Below are 14,794 nucleotides of genomic sequence, written 5' to 3' on the forward strand. Positions count from 1 at the left end.
GCGGAATAATTCAGTATTCCGCGTGTCGTTCGAGTTTAATATCATCATTTGATACGTGCCAGTTTTTTGCCTATCATCTAAAATGATTAGTAAAATTCAAAAGAACAAAATAAAATTGAACTTGTGTGATACCTAACCGTGGGTATTTTCCTTATCTAGAAGTAATACCGCTTCAAATGAACTGCATTCCAATTCAACGGTAGCATCTTGCCATCCATATTTTCCAACTCGTATGCTCCTTTTCCAGTGATGCCTCGAACCCTATATGGTCCTTCCCAATTTGAGCTTAATTTTCCTGCATTGGCCGCTTTTGTAGGCCGGAACACCTTTTTGAGAACGAAGTCCCCAATCTTGAAGTACCTCAGCAAGTTTCCAAGAGGATTCTCATACTCCCTGCCACCATGCATCTTCCCCACAAAGTGTGCATCATCATGTGCAGGTAAAAGATTCTGTGCAATGTTCTGGGTGTCACTGTCCTGGACCACAATTATCCCTTTTTGAATCATTCTTTCTATCTGCCTTTCCAAATCCCGATAACTTTCGACATTGTGCTGGGCATTGGAATGGTATTCACACCTTTTAGAAGGGTCAAAGCTTCTTGCACGTGGGTCCACATAATTCGGAGGAATAGGTGCAATCAGGTCATGATGCTTTAATTTCTCAAACAAGCTTGCATAGGACTCTCCTATCAGTGTAAAATTATCTTTCAACATTTATTTACCTCTATACCCCTGGCTTGGATATGGGTTATGGGGCACCTGAAAATTTTGTAGAGGCTGGTGGAGATCTTGCAGTGCTGGCGCTCGCCTTCTGGGGTGTCTTGGTGGATGGACAACATACTGGGGTGGAGCAACAGAGTACTGTGGGTTCTCAGGGGAATTGTCAAAAAACAAATGAGGCTAGTCATGCCTTTGAGATGTTCTTCTATGACCTCTTCTCGACCTTGATGTCATTATGATTTTTCAACCTTCTCACTTGTGCCACTAAAATTACCAGATTCAATTTGGACAGCCTGAGTTGCAGCTTTGAGAGTTGCTTGACTTATAATTTTGTCTGTCTTAAGGCTATTCTCTACCATTTCTCCCATTTTGATTGCTTCTGAGAATGATTTGCCAACTGCAGACATCATGTTAAGTAATCAGGCTCTTGAGCCTGAAGGAAGACAGTGATTAGCTCGTGGTCATCCATGGATGGCTTAACTCTAGCTGCTTGTTCTCTTCATTTAATGGCATATTCCCTGAAATTTTCAGTTGGTTTCTTCTTTAGATTTGAAAGGGAATAACGGTCTGGGGCGATGTCAATGTTATATTGGAATTGTTTGATAAAGGCCTGCGTCATGTCATCCCAGACATACCGGCAAGATGTGACTTGACCCATAAACCATTCAGAGGCTATACCCATAAGGCTTTCCCCAAAATAAACCATCAGTAATTCTTCATTTCCTCCCACACCTCTTAGTTGATTGCAATGCCTTTTCAGGTGGGCTATGGGGTCTCCATGTCCGTCATACTTCTTGAATTTGGGGATCTTGAAACCAGGTGGCAAGTGGACATCAGGGAACATATATAGATCCTTGAAGGCAATACTCTTCTGACCTGCCAACCCTTGCATGTTTTTCAACTGTTGTTCTAAGCTTTTCACTCTTTGGGTCATTTCTTCCCGTGTCATATTTCGGGAAAGCTTCTCAATGTTTGTAGGAAGATCGAACAAGTACGAGTGGTACTGCTCTTGCTAGGTAGCAAATTGTGACTCATGAGTTTTCCTCTACACCACCGTCGGATGTGGGATGGTAAAGACATGCATAACTGTAGTGGTTGTCTGATTGGTTGTCAATGACACACTTTGGGAGTACGCGACAAAAGTTCCAGCTATAGTCATGAAATTGGGATAAAGACTAAACCTGAATGGATAGAATTGACCGGACAATGAAACCGGAGTGGTAGTAGCCGAGATGGGTGTAAACTCTGGGAAAGCATAAGAAAAGGGTGGTCCTTGACCATTGGCCCATGTTTGACACATTTCAGACAATTGTTGTTTCAGCCTTTAGACCTCCTCTGTCAATTCAGATTCCGACTCCACAATCTCCCTCGAGGGGTCAACAACTCCTGTGTCCAAGTCTTTGCCAGCCATGACTTCCTTGCTTTTTGACCTTGTGTTGTATGGACAAATCACCAAAGTGCCACAAACTAACCACCCTCTGTTATAATGAAAGTAACAAAGAGGAGCAAAACAAAGCCAACATGTTAGCGTTAGGACATTTATCAGATAGATATATCACATTGCGTGCAATGCCCCTAACAACAATTAACGATTATAGAATGGCTTCGAGGGTCGCAAAGTCATTTGGCATCATCCCAATTTCATTCTTCTTGCCCCATTTCCTCTTTATTTTCCTTTCTAACACCGCATGATTTTTCATTTCTTTCCTCTCACTTTTCACATCCACAATTTCATTCTCTTTTTTTTTTTTTTTGGGTTTCTTTAATGATGATTCGATCGAACCCTATGTAGGTTGCCTACGTATCATGTCCCTCATGAATCAAATCAAGCGTAGTTCTAGAAAAAGTAACGGACAAATAAACTAAAAATAAAAATCTTTTTTTGAATTTTTCATTTATAATTTTTTTGGTTTTTCAAATATAAAACAAAAAGTACAATAATGAAAGACTCGACAAAATCTTTAACCACCTAAGAGACTCTAAAACAGGCTCAAAATATGAAAAGTCTCCTCAAGTAACTCCTGAACGCAGTGGTCCTGGGATATCAGTTGTGCTCGAGCTGTAGTACATGGAACCATACCTGAATGAGAAAAATAAGATCAAATAGATCAGTGTCTCAAGACACTATACGACACCACAACACCTCCTAATTAGACACATGCAAGACACAATTGGGCTATTTTTGAAAAATGACCTACGTAGCTAAAATGTGGCTATTAGCGCAAATTCAACAAAGATGACCTCAAATACATGGAGATACCTCCTAAAGGCTTATATGGATTCAAACTCCCAATAATCATGGCCAAAATTAATTTGCAGAAATGACCCATTTTATAAAAACGGTCGATATGACAAAAGTGGCTAAAGATGCAAACTCAAAAAGGAAGGACCTTGAAGTAATATGACACCTAGTTGTGGACTCAAAATCCTCAGACATGGGTAATTGAACCACTTTTATAAAAATGACCCCATTTTGCAAGAATGGCCAATGTGGCCAAAAGTGGCTAAACATGAAAGATTTGGCTAAGACTCCGTGAAGCCAAGAACCTAAGATACTAGGAAGACCGGACCCTATGTGGGCTACCTACGTATCCCGCCTAGGAAGACGAGAATCAGGTATGCGTAGTTCGGAAAGATTGGATATGAGAGAAAGCTAAAAAATGACACTAATTTGGAAAAAATATATTTTTTATCTTTTTGAAAAATGATGGAAAATGTAAAATCTTTTCTTTTTTTTTCTTTCTCTTTTTTTTTCTTGAATTTTTGGAAAATAATGGAAAAGTGTAAAATCTTTTTGGATTTTTTTTTGATTTTTTGGAAAATAATGGGAAAGTGTAAAATCTTTTTGGATTTTTCATTTTCAATTTTTTCTTTTTCTTTTTTGAAAAAGTAGTGAAAGAAAAATATAACTGGGCCCTACTTGCTTCCTCTTTCACCCTTCTTTCCCAAAATATTGGTCCGCCAAATGACCTTTCTACCCTCACAGATGCAACATTTAACATATAGGATGATTAAATGTCACTTTGGGCCACGAGCCCATTTTGACATAATTTGGATAGGCCTCCTACGACGGGACACGGTACCTGGGACCGAACCCTGCTAGGTTTAAATGACATGATGCAAATAAGAATGACCTAAAGACTGACCTAAGTTTGGGGTTCACTAATAAGGCAATTCGGAGAAGCGTATGGTCGATTGTGGCTGCTCAAGCTTTTCACCCACTCCATACGTCCGACAGCCCCCTCCTAAAATAAGGGTGACTCAACAAAGAGTTCGTATACGCGACGCGTACTCCGAGACTTGTTGCAGAAAGAATTGACCTGGGAATGCATATGATGACAGTTATAAAGCAGTAACATATAAAGGAAATAACTGTAAACACATAAAACAACTAGAAAATAAAGCGACAAAAATAAATCAAATAAAGCAAATAAAGAAAACATAAAAAATCTCAGCAGAATATCCTAAAAAGCCAACAAAATCAAGTATCAGCTCGAACTTGCAACTCCCCAGCAGAGTCGCCAGAGCTGTCACACCCACTTTTTTAACCAACTCACTTAACCCTTTTAAAAAATATAAAAGGATTTTGTAAAGCTCGAAAAGGGTTTTTCAATTTTGAAAGTGACAAAAATGGTATTCAAAAGGATTAACTCAGAGTCGCCACCTGACATTTGATTTCGGTGAGCCATGTCATCGTTTTTTTTAAAATGATTTTTCCCTTTAAAACACTTTAAACTCTAAAACTAAGTCTGCGCCAGAGGTTCGGGTAAGGGGGTTCATTTGGCTCGGTGAGAAGGTGTTAGGCACTCCTCAAGTCCCGTAACTAGTACGGTTGCATACTTGATCTAGTAGGCTTTTTAAAATATTCAAATGAGGCAAAAATAAATAGAGAAAAGTAAAATGAACACACAAGAGGCTCGAGGTCATTCCCACCTAATAAAGCAAAATAAAATGAAATAAAAATAAAACACTACAAATCTATATGCTCCTCCTCGATGCTCGTCAAGGCCTCCAAAATACTTACAAAGTTCTTCGGGGCATTCCCTGGAATAAAATATCTACAAATTTTTCGGGGCATTCCCCCGACAAATTTAACTAAGGAAACGACCTCTTGCCTCGAATAAAAAAAAGAAGTAACCTACGATTTGCCTACCCGAGTATGGTCGGCCTAAGCATGCTCCTAGCGGACAATGTAGTAAAAGAAATAAACAAAAGTTAATTTCATGCTCATTTCTTTTTAACTTCTCATTTCATGCATTTGACCCAACCAATTCCTAAAGCATTATCTAATGGACTCGACTTCCCCCGAGGCTCAACAACCACTCGAAATAACTCGTTCAAATCATCCACGCAAATATACAAAGGATATCTAAGAAAGCATTGAAATCAGTCAAAACATGATAGGCTCACTCACAAATAAAAAACCATTCTGATCGTGGGAAAAATATTCTCAACGAAAGAATTTTAAAAGAAAAGAATCATGACTCTATGTTAAAGAATATTGGACTACTAAAAGAAGATTGAAGATTAAACTAACATTCGAATCCTACAAATTCTTAACCAAACACTAACGATTACCAGAATAAGATATTTACTATTTTGATGTTTAAGAGAATATTATAAATCAACTCTTTATAATAACTATACTATCAAATTAATTGTATTAGCAGTAATTCTCATGGTATGAAAATAATATTGGACTGATGTTTTATATTAACTCATAATGACAAGTGAAGATAACGGAGCACGTCAATATATGAGCTAAAATTCGAATCAATTTCTATTTTGTATCCCAAGCTCTCATCATACTCAAATCAACACAAAAGTAGAGGGAAAGGATCAGACCTGAAAATAATACTTTCAATTAGGATAATTTCAGCAATTCACGGACAGAAGCAAAGGGGAAGTCGCTACCGAAACTAGACACGACAATCAAACTTCAAGCAGAAACGCGAACCGAACCACAACGGGCCTCAACGGCAGCCAAAAATCCAAATACGAAATGAAAAGACATAAGGAATCAAAGAAATAATTTCATTCACAGAGCCATTTTCTTAATCCAAATCGACATGGGGGTCATCGGGCGGCTGGTCTTTGGAATCGGGTGTGCCGTTTCCTCTTGTCTTTGCGTGTGTATCAAGTGAGAATAAGATATGGGTGTGAGAGTCAGCGATGGCGGCTTGTGGAGATGTGAAAAGATGAGGCGACGCTGCTCTCGTGTTTCCGGCGGGTCTGACAGCGGCTGTGGTTAATGATGGGTTCTCCATGGTTTGCTCTTGTCCTTGTTCAAGAAGAAAATTTGATGGTGTCTCTTAGGGTTAAGGGTAAGGGAGGTTTGGGATTTTTTGTTAATGGGCTAAGGAAATTAGTTTAAGGGATTTTTACCTATCTATACCATATATCAAACCTTATTACCCTCAATGTTTAAGGTTTGTGTTTATTACATTTAAGCATACCAAATTACCATTTCTATACCATAATTCAAATTAGGGATATAATTAAGGGTTCATTTATATTAGGCATAATTATAGGACTGTATCTTCCACTTTCTCTTTCCTTTCATCTCAACTGTTCACAACACACACACAACTCACGATGCTCCTATGCTTCCTCTCGTTGATCATCCCCAACTGCCCACCACCGTCGAAGAATATCATATTTTCAGATTCACAAGAAAATTTTAAATTCTTTAATCCAACCGCTTGAATTCCCACTGGAAATAATAATGGCAGAGAGTTTGAAATTCTTTGACCTATTTTTTTTTGGACAGTGGTTGAAGGTTACTGGTTAACACAGTCGATTGAAATTCGAAGAAGAAGATGAAGAAGACATATTTCCAGAATTTGTAGATATTTTGTAGTCAAATTGTAGTCAAATTAGAAAAATTGTAGATAAATTGTAGACTGTTTTTTGCAGAAGATTTTGTAGAAGCTTTAGTCGTTTTGGATTTGTGAAAACAGAAAATAATGCATCTACAATCAGAATACAAATAATCTACAATTTATCTACAAGATATCTACAAAATAGATACATTGAATTTTAATATCCAAATTCTCATTTCAATTGTAGCATAATTGGCATTTTCGACATAATTGTAGAAGATTTGTAGAAGTTTTAGTCTTCCCAATCTACAATTCATCTACAATTTATCTACAATTTATCTACAATATATCTACAATTCTACAATTTAACTACAATTTAACTACAATTTCTGGAAATACGTCTTCTTCTTTTTCTTCTTCTTCTTCTTCTTCTTCTTCTTCTTCTTCTTCTTCTTCTTCTTCTTCTTCTTCTTCTTCTTCTTCTTCTTCTTCTTCGAGTTTCAATCTAAAATTCAGTCAAAACCAAGTCTAATCTTCACCAAAACCCCTCAAAATTGAGATATAAACTCCTAAACATATTCCGAATTATTTACAACAACACCCAATCCAAACAAATAATGATTTTTGAAAACCCAAATTTGAATTCAAAGCTTTCAAGCTTTTTAATGGCTATCAATGGTGGAAAATATATGGAAGAACAGATGAAGATGAAGATGAAGATGAAGAACAGAAATCTCCTTTCCGTTTGATTACTGGAGCTTCAGTAGCTTGCGTTTTTTGAGAATTGTAGTTGAGTGAGAGAAGAGAGATCTCTTTCCGTTGAGGAAGGAGAGAATTACGCAGCAATTCGAATTTGATGTTGACAGAATCACACGCAGATCTGGTGCCTCATTTTAGGGTTTTTTTTATGGCAAAATCTACCTATTTTTGGATTGGTATATAATTTGTAGTAAAAGTGTGGACTACACGGGTAAATAACAAATTATGAACATTTTTGGTAATAAGATTTGATATATGATATAGATAGGTAAAAATCCCTTAGTTTAACTAGGCTAAGAGCAAGATAAAAATTAGTCCAAAAATTAATTCTATTCCCTCCCTTTTTTTTATATGTAAAAATAATATAGCAAACAAGATAAACTATTAAAAATACTACTTAATCTTACTTAAGAAAATAACTATTACAATGACACTAACCGTTTAAAACAAACCTATTTTTTTGTATTTTTCCAAGATTAAAAATGACTACAAAACCTTAATGAAACTATTTTTTTGTAATTTTTGTTTTTCTGTGAGAAAATAAAGTAAAAGGGTCAAACTAACTAAAATAGCGATATTAGGCCTAAACTAAATATTTACATGCTAAAATATAAAAAAAATTGGGGAGGGTCAAAAATCATATGTCTACAGCTGCCTCTCTTTGATTGGAAACACGAAGTATTTTTAGACAAAGAACGACTAGACAGGTCTTTTGACCCGACCCTTATTTAAAAAAACTAAAATTTAAAAGAAAGGAGAATGTGACCGAGCCCTGGTATCTAAGCTGCCTACATATCCTTGGCTATAAAGGAATCAGTCAACGTGTAGTTCAGAAGTGAATGAGGTGATGGAGTATACTGAGGTGGAGAGCCGGTCGAGGTGCCGTTCTATCGAGGTTCTAGTCCGCGGTCCTGTAATTACATCAAAATCAAAGATGAAAAAGACTAACTAAGCCTGTCAACTATGAGTTACAAGATTCCTATCTATAAGTCTTCTGAAGCTTGATCTTGAGTCTTGAATGGTTCTTCATACAGACTTTAGATTCGAACCTTGATGCTTGCTAGTTGAAGGTGCTAGTTCATTCTTCTTCACCTTTTCGGATCAAGATCGGACATGTAGAGCTCGTGACTTCAACCACGTCTTGAGCAATTCACATCTTTTTTCTTTCTGCTTCTGCATTTTGGATTCACTTTTCTCTCTCTCTTTTTTTTTTTATTTGAGACTACTTCTGTTGGTCACCTTGAACTGTTGACTCGCATTCTTGCTGCTAGCTTATGTTACTTCTAGTTCAATTCTGAATTGACTTCCCTTGTTCTTCAGGTGGGTGCCTGATTGCTAAAACTAGAACTGTATTCCCTTGTTCTCCAGGTGGGTGCCTGATTGCTAAAACTTGAATTGTATTCCCTTGTTTTCCATGTGGATGCCTGATTGCCAAAACTTGAAATAATTCCGAAGTGAATTCCCTCATTCTCCGGGTGGGTGCCTGCAATCAAAACAACCAACCAAACAAATTTTTCTGCCCCAGTTTGCACTATGAAGATTTGTGAGTTGTAGCAAAACTGTAAATCACCTATACTATTGATGCAATGATGAGAGTAAAACTAAAGACTTGACTGGGATGTGCGTCTCCTGTGAATCAAACCAAAAATATTTGACTAGCAAGTGCGTCTGCTAAGAATAGAACCTGAATGACCCAGACTAGGAAGTGCGTCTCCTAGATTTAAGATTGAGCATGCGGAAAACTATAAACTAAGCTTGACTAAAGTAAAAACTGACCCTATTCTCCAAGCGGGACCCCTGATTTAAAAAAAAAATAAAGATTAATAACTTAAGAAAACTAAAGATTGATCCTAGGAGAAAGTTCATCAGACTAGGTCCCTTTTTGTTAACTTAGGAGAAAGATTCATCCGACTAAGATTTCTATCCTAGGAGAAAATTCATCAGACTAGGTTTCTTATCTTAGGAGAAAAATTCATCAGACTAAGATTTTGATCCTAGGAGAAAATTCATCAGACTAAGTTTCTTATCTTAGGAGAAAGATTCATCAGACTAAGATTTTGATCCTAGGAGAAAATTCATAAGACTAGGACTCTTTTTGTTATCTTAGGAGAAAGATTCATCCGACTAAGATTTCTATCCTAGGAGAAAATTCATCAGACTAGGTCTTCTATCTTAGGAGAAAAATTTATCAGACTAAGATTTTGATCCTAGGAGAAAGTTCATCAGACTTGGTCTTCTATCTTAAGAGAAAGATTTATCAGACTAAGATTTTGATCCTAGGAGAAAATTCATCAGACTAGGTCTTCTATCTTAGGAGAAAGATTCATCAGACTAAGATTTTGATCCTAGGAGAAAGTTTATCAGACTAGGTCTCTTATCTTAGGATAAAGATTCATCAGACTAGGTCTTTTTGTTATCTTAGGAGAAAGATTCATCAGACTAAGATTTTGATCCTAGGAGAAAGTTCATCAGACTAGGTCTCTTTTCTTCTTTCTTTTCTTTTTGTTTTGGTATCTTAGGAGAAATATTCATCAGACTAAGATTTTTATCCTAAGAGAAAATTCATCAGACTAGGTTTTAATCTTAGGAGAAAAATTCATCAGACTAAGTATTCTATCTTAGGAGAAAAATTCATCAGACTAAGATTTTATCCTAGGAGAAAGTTCATCAGACTGGGTCTTTTTATCTTAGGAGAAAGATTCATCAGACTAAAATTTGATCCTAGGAGAAAATTCATCAGACTAGGTCTTTTTATCTTAGGAGAAAAATTCATCAGACTAAGATTTTTATTGGGTGGAAAATCCATCAGACTAGGACTTTTATCCTAGGAGGAAAAATGTGAAGAGCAATGGCAATATTTTATGCATACTAACAAGACAGATAAAGACAAAGATTTGAGAAACTTCCCTTTGTCGGCTCCTCTTCTCCTTTTTTCTTTTCCTTTTTTTTTGTTGTTGAACAACTTGCTTGCATCGCTTTGTTCCTGTTTCAAACAAAGAAAACTTGTGAGTTTAAAATGTGATGGTTAGTTTGTGGCCTTGACTACGAGGGCGGCTGCTTCTGCACTTGCCAAGATAACTTTGATTTCAACTTGGACGACCTTGACTGTTATCGACTACCCATTTTCTTTCAACCCTTATCACAAAAAACACCTCTGCTCCATTCGATCCCAATATCCTCTATCTGTTGCATTTTGCTCATGAATTGACATTTACCGAACCCTTGCATTTCACATGAATCCCAAAACATGTTGATTGTTACTAACTCAGTGCGCATACCACCTTTCCCTGACTTATGCCACTTTGATGTGCTAGCCAAATTCGTTTTGTGCAATTGGAAAGCTGGTAGCAAATTTTGAAGTCATTTCTCACTTGTTCTGACCAAACAGACTCAAGATAGGACTCAAACAAAACAAGAGGAACAAAATAAGGGACAAGGGAAAGAGATGATACCTAACAAGAAAATGACAAAGCAGAAACTTATCAGATGTGGATACCAACTCTAATGACCATGACATGCACATTTGGATTAAGTGGCCTAATCTCTCAAGCAAGTCTAATATCCAACTCTTGTTGTACTCTTTGCTGTGAAACTGGGCTTCAACGCTTCAATTGTCATATTTGATCCATAATCCTCAATCAACTTGTAGTGCCCTGAAGAGTTTTCACTATCAAGCCTCTCTCATTTTACTCTTTTTCTCAACTCACCGTCGCCATACGTTGCCTGTGAAGGTTTTCACCAATAAGACTCTCTCATTTTATCATTTCCTCTCTTTGTGCTGAGAACAAGGTATTACCCATGATACAAGAAGATCATACTTTCACCGCACACTTTATTTGACATCCTCAAAGATTGGTCGGAAGGTCTTTCTTTGGACCATAATGTAGGCTTTTGGACAGGGTTGGAAAGAAAGGGTGACATGAAGGCTCAAAATAGTTTAAGATAAAAGGGTTCAAAATTATTACTTTTGGAATCGGATCTTTTGGCAAAATTAAAACTTCTGCCCCAGTTTCTTGGAGTCTGGGGAATGTTTTTTTTTGTTTTGATGGGATTTTTAAGAAAATCTGCCCCACTCTCGACTTTAGGGGATTATGAAATATTTTATTTGGTGCGACCGAACCGTAAGGCTGCCTACGTATCTTGAGGTGACAAGAATCAGGTTGAACGTAGTTCAAAAACAAAGTTGTTTTTTTCCTTTTCCTTTTTATCCTTTTCCCTTTTTTTTCTTTTTCTTTTTCTTTTTCTCTTTTCCCTTTTTTCTACTTCCTAACTCTGCTTCTGATTCTAAAAGAGGGGTATGAAACAAAACCAATTAAGGCTCAAAAGGGGTAACAAAAGATAAAAGTGTTTGGGTAGCAGAATAAAATGCCTTCGTCATACCAAACTTTAAGAATGCCAAGCACAAACATGCAATCGAAGATAAATAAAGAAAACATATACAACATCTATTGATGGCATCAACACAAACAAAAAGTGCCAATGGGTAATACCTTTGTCCCAATGAAGTACTTTGTCCAGTTCGAAACAGAATTGACTCAACCTTACCTTGATGCGGAGGAATGCATTTCAGCACTGACTGATTTACCTCAAACCGCTTGAGAGACCTTTTCTTGTTGTATGCTCTTACTAACCTCTTGATTTTCCAAACTAACTGCCTCAGTTTCACTTAATTTAAGCTTCAGGTTATCTCAAAATGCGCGAATCTTTACTTGTTCCCTCAAATGCACATTCAAAATTGTGCCATTGCTTCCTGATTAGACTAACTTTCAAGACCAAACTGAGTATTATATGTGCGTGTCATGTCACTAGAGTCAGCATGAAAAGAATTATAAAAGAGAATGTGACCTAAACAAAAATTGACTAGAACTAACAGAAAAAAGGAGACTACATTAGACAAATGGTGAACATGGTTTGAATAAAACAAGCAAAATAGACATGGATTACAACCCTGGAACAATCCTAGATAACACTAGACGAGTTGCTACAACTAAACGAACTAGGCAAAATAAGAAGAAGAAGGGTTTGGATCACAAGACAATATCCGGATTACAACCCTGAAATAACCCGGACAACAGAAATGACAACAAAATAAACCACCAAAACTCCTTCCTGGCTAGCCAAGAAAGGAGTGTCTTTCCGATTACCAGGCTCGACATCTTAGCCACTGGATTGCACATCAAAATTACTGGGACCTTCACCAATTTCAACCTAGACCCCGCAAAATAATTCAGTATTCCGCGTGTCGTTCGAGTTTAATATCATCATTTGATACGTGCCAGTTTTTTGCCTATCATCTAAAATGATTAGTAAAATTTAAAAGAACAAAATAAAATTGAACTTGTGTGATACCTAACCGTGGGTATTTTCCTTATCTAGAAGTAATACCGCTTCAAATGAACTGCATTCCAATTTAACGGTAGCATCTTGCCATCCATATTTTCCAACTCGTATGCTCCTTTTCCAGTGATGCCTCGAACCCTATATGGTCCTTCCCAATTTGAACTTAATTTTCCTGCATTGGCCGCTTTTGTAGGCCGGAACACCTTTTTGAGAACGAAGTCCCCAATCTTGAAGTACCTCAGCAAGTTTCCAAGAGGATTCTCATACTCCCTGCCACCATGCATCTTTCCCACAAAGTGTGCATCATCATGTGCAGGTAAAAGATTCTGTGCAATGTTCTGGGTGTCACTGTCCTGGACCACAATTATCCCTTTTTGAATCATTCTTTCTATCTGCCTTTCCAAATCCCGATAACTTTCGACATTGTGCTGGGCATTGGAATGGTATTCACACCTTTTAGAAGGGTCAAAGCTTCTTGCACGTGGGTCCACATAATTCGGAGGAATAGGTGCAATCAGGTCATGATGCTTTAATTTCTCAAACAAGCTTGCATAGGACTCTCCTATCAGTGTAAAATTATCTTTCAACCTTTATTTACCTCTATACCCCTGGCTTGGATATGGGTTATGGGGCACCTGAAAATTTTGTAGAGGCTGGTGAAGATCTTGCGATGCTGGCGCTCGCCTTCTGGGGTGTCTTGGTGGATGGACAACATACTGGGGTGGAGCAACAGAGTACTGTGGGTTCTCAGGGGAATTGTCAAAAAACAAATGAGGCTAGTCATGCCTTTGAGATGTTCTTCTATGACCTCTTCTCGACCTTGATGTCATTATGATTTTTCAACCTTCTCACTTGTGCCACTAAAATTACCAGATTCAATTTGGACAGCCTGAGTTGCAACTTTGAGAGTTGCTTGACTTATAATTTTGCCTGTCTTAAGGCTATTCTCTACCATTTCTCCCATTTTGATTGCTTCTAAGAATGATTTGCCAACTGCAGACATCATGTTAAGTAATCAGGCTCTTGAGCCTGAAGGAAGACAGTGATTAGCTCGTGGTCATCCATGGATGGCTTAACTCTAGCTGCTTGTTCTCTTCATTTAATGGCATATTCCCTGAAATTTTCAGTTGGTTTCTTCTTTAGATTTGAAAGGGAATAACGGTCTGGGGCGATGTCAATGTTATATTGGAATTGTTTGATAAAGGCCTGCGCCATGTCATCCCAGACATACCGGCAAGATGTGACTTGACCCATAAACCATTCAGAGGCTATACCCATAAGGCTTTCCCCAAAATAAACCATCAGTAATTCTTCATTTCCTCCCACACCTCTTAGTTGATTGCAATGCCTTTTCAGGTGGGCTATGGGGTCTCCATGTCCGTCATACTTCTTGAATTTGGGGATCTTGAAACCAGGTGGCAAGTGGACATCAGAGAACATATATAGATCCTTGAAGGCAATACTCTTCTGACCTGCCAACCCTTGCATGTTTTTCAACTGTTGTTCTAAGCTTTTCACTCTTTGGGTCATTTCTTCCCGTGTCATATTTCGGGAAAGCTTCTCAATGTTTGTAGGAAGATCGAACAAGTACGAGTGGTACTGCTCTTGCTGGGTAGCAAATTGTGACTCATGAGTTTTCCTCTACACCACCGTCGGATGTGGGATGGTAAAGACATGCATAACTGTAGTGGTTGTCTGATTGGTTGTCAATGACACACTTTGGGAGTACGCGACAGAAGTTCTAGCTATAGTCATGAAATTGGGATAAAGACTAAACCTGAATGGATAGAATTGATCGGACAATGGAACCGGAGTGGTAGTAGCCGAGATGGGTGTAAACTCTGGGAAAGCATAAGAAAAGGGTGGTCCTTGACCATTGGCCTATGTTTGACACATTTCAGACAATTATTGTTTCAGCCTTTAGACCTCCTCTGTCAATTCAGATTCCGACTCCACAATCTCCCTCGAGGGGTCAACAACTCATGTGTCCAAGTCTTTGCCAGCCATGACTTCCTTGCTTTTTGACCTTGTGTTGTATGGACAAATCACCAAAGTGCCACAAACTAACCACCCTCTGTTATAATGAAAGTAACAAAGAGGAGCAAAACAAAGCCAACATGTTAGCGTTAGGACATTTATCAGATAGAAATATCA

General features: G+C 37.7%; 1 long non-coding RNA gene across 1 annotated transcript; it reads right to left on the reverse strand.

Moving 5' to 3' along the window:
- Positions 1 to 2,582: 2,582 nt before the first annotated feature.
- LOC138884302 (uncharacterized) lies at positions 2,583 to 6,174 on the reverse strand. The gene is made up of 2 exons (XR_011404472.1): positions 5,565 to 6,174; positions 2,583 to 2,799 (listed from the first exon to the last, which is right to left on the reverse strand). It is a non-coding gene; the product is annotated as an uncharacterized lncRNA (long non-coding RNA).
- Positions 6,175 to 14,794: the final 8,620 nt, after the last annotated feature.

Source organism: Nicotiana sylvestris, chromosome 12 (genome assembly GCF_000393655.2).
Source record: "Nicotiana sylvestris chromosome 12, ASM39365v2, whole genome shotgun sequence".
Lineage (NCBI taxonomy): Eukaryota > Viridiplantae > Streptophyta > Magnoliopsida > Solanales > Solanaceae > Nicotiana > Nicotiana sylvestris.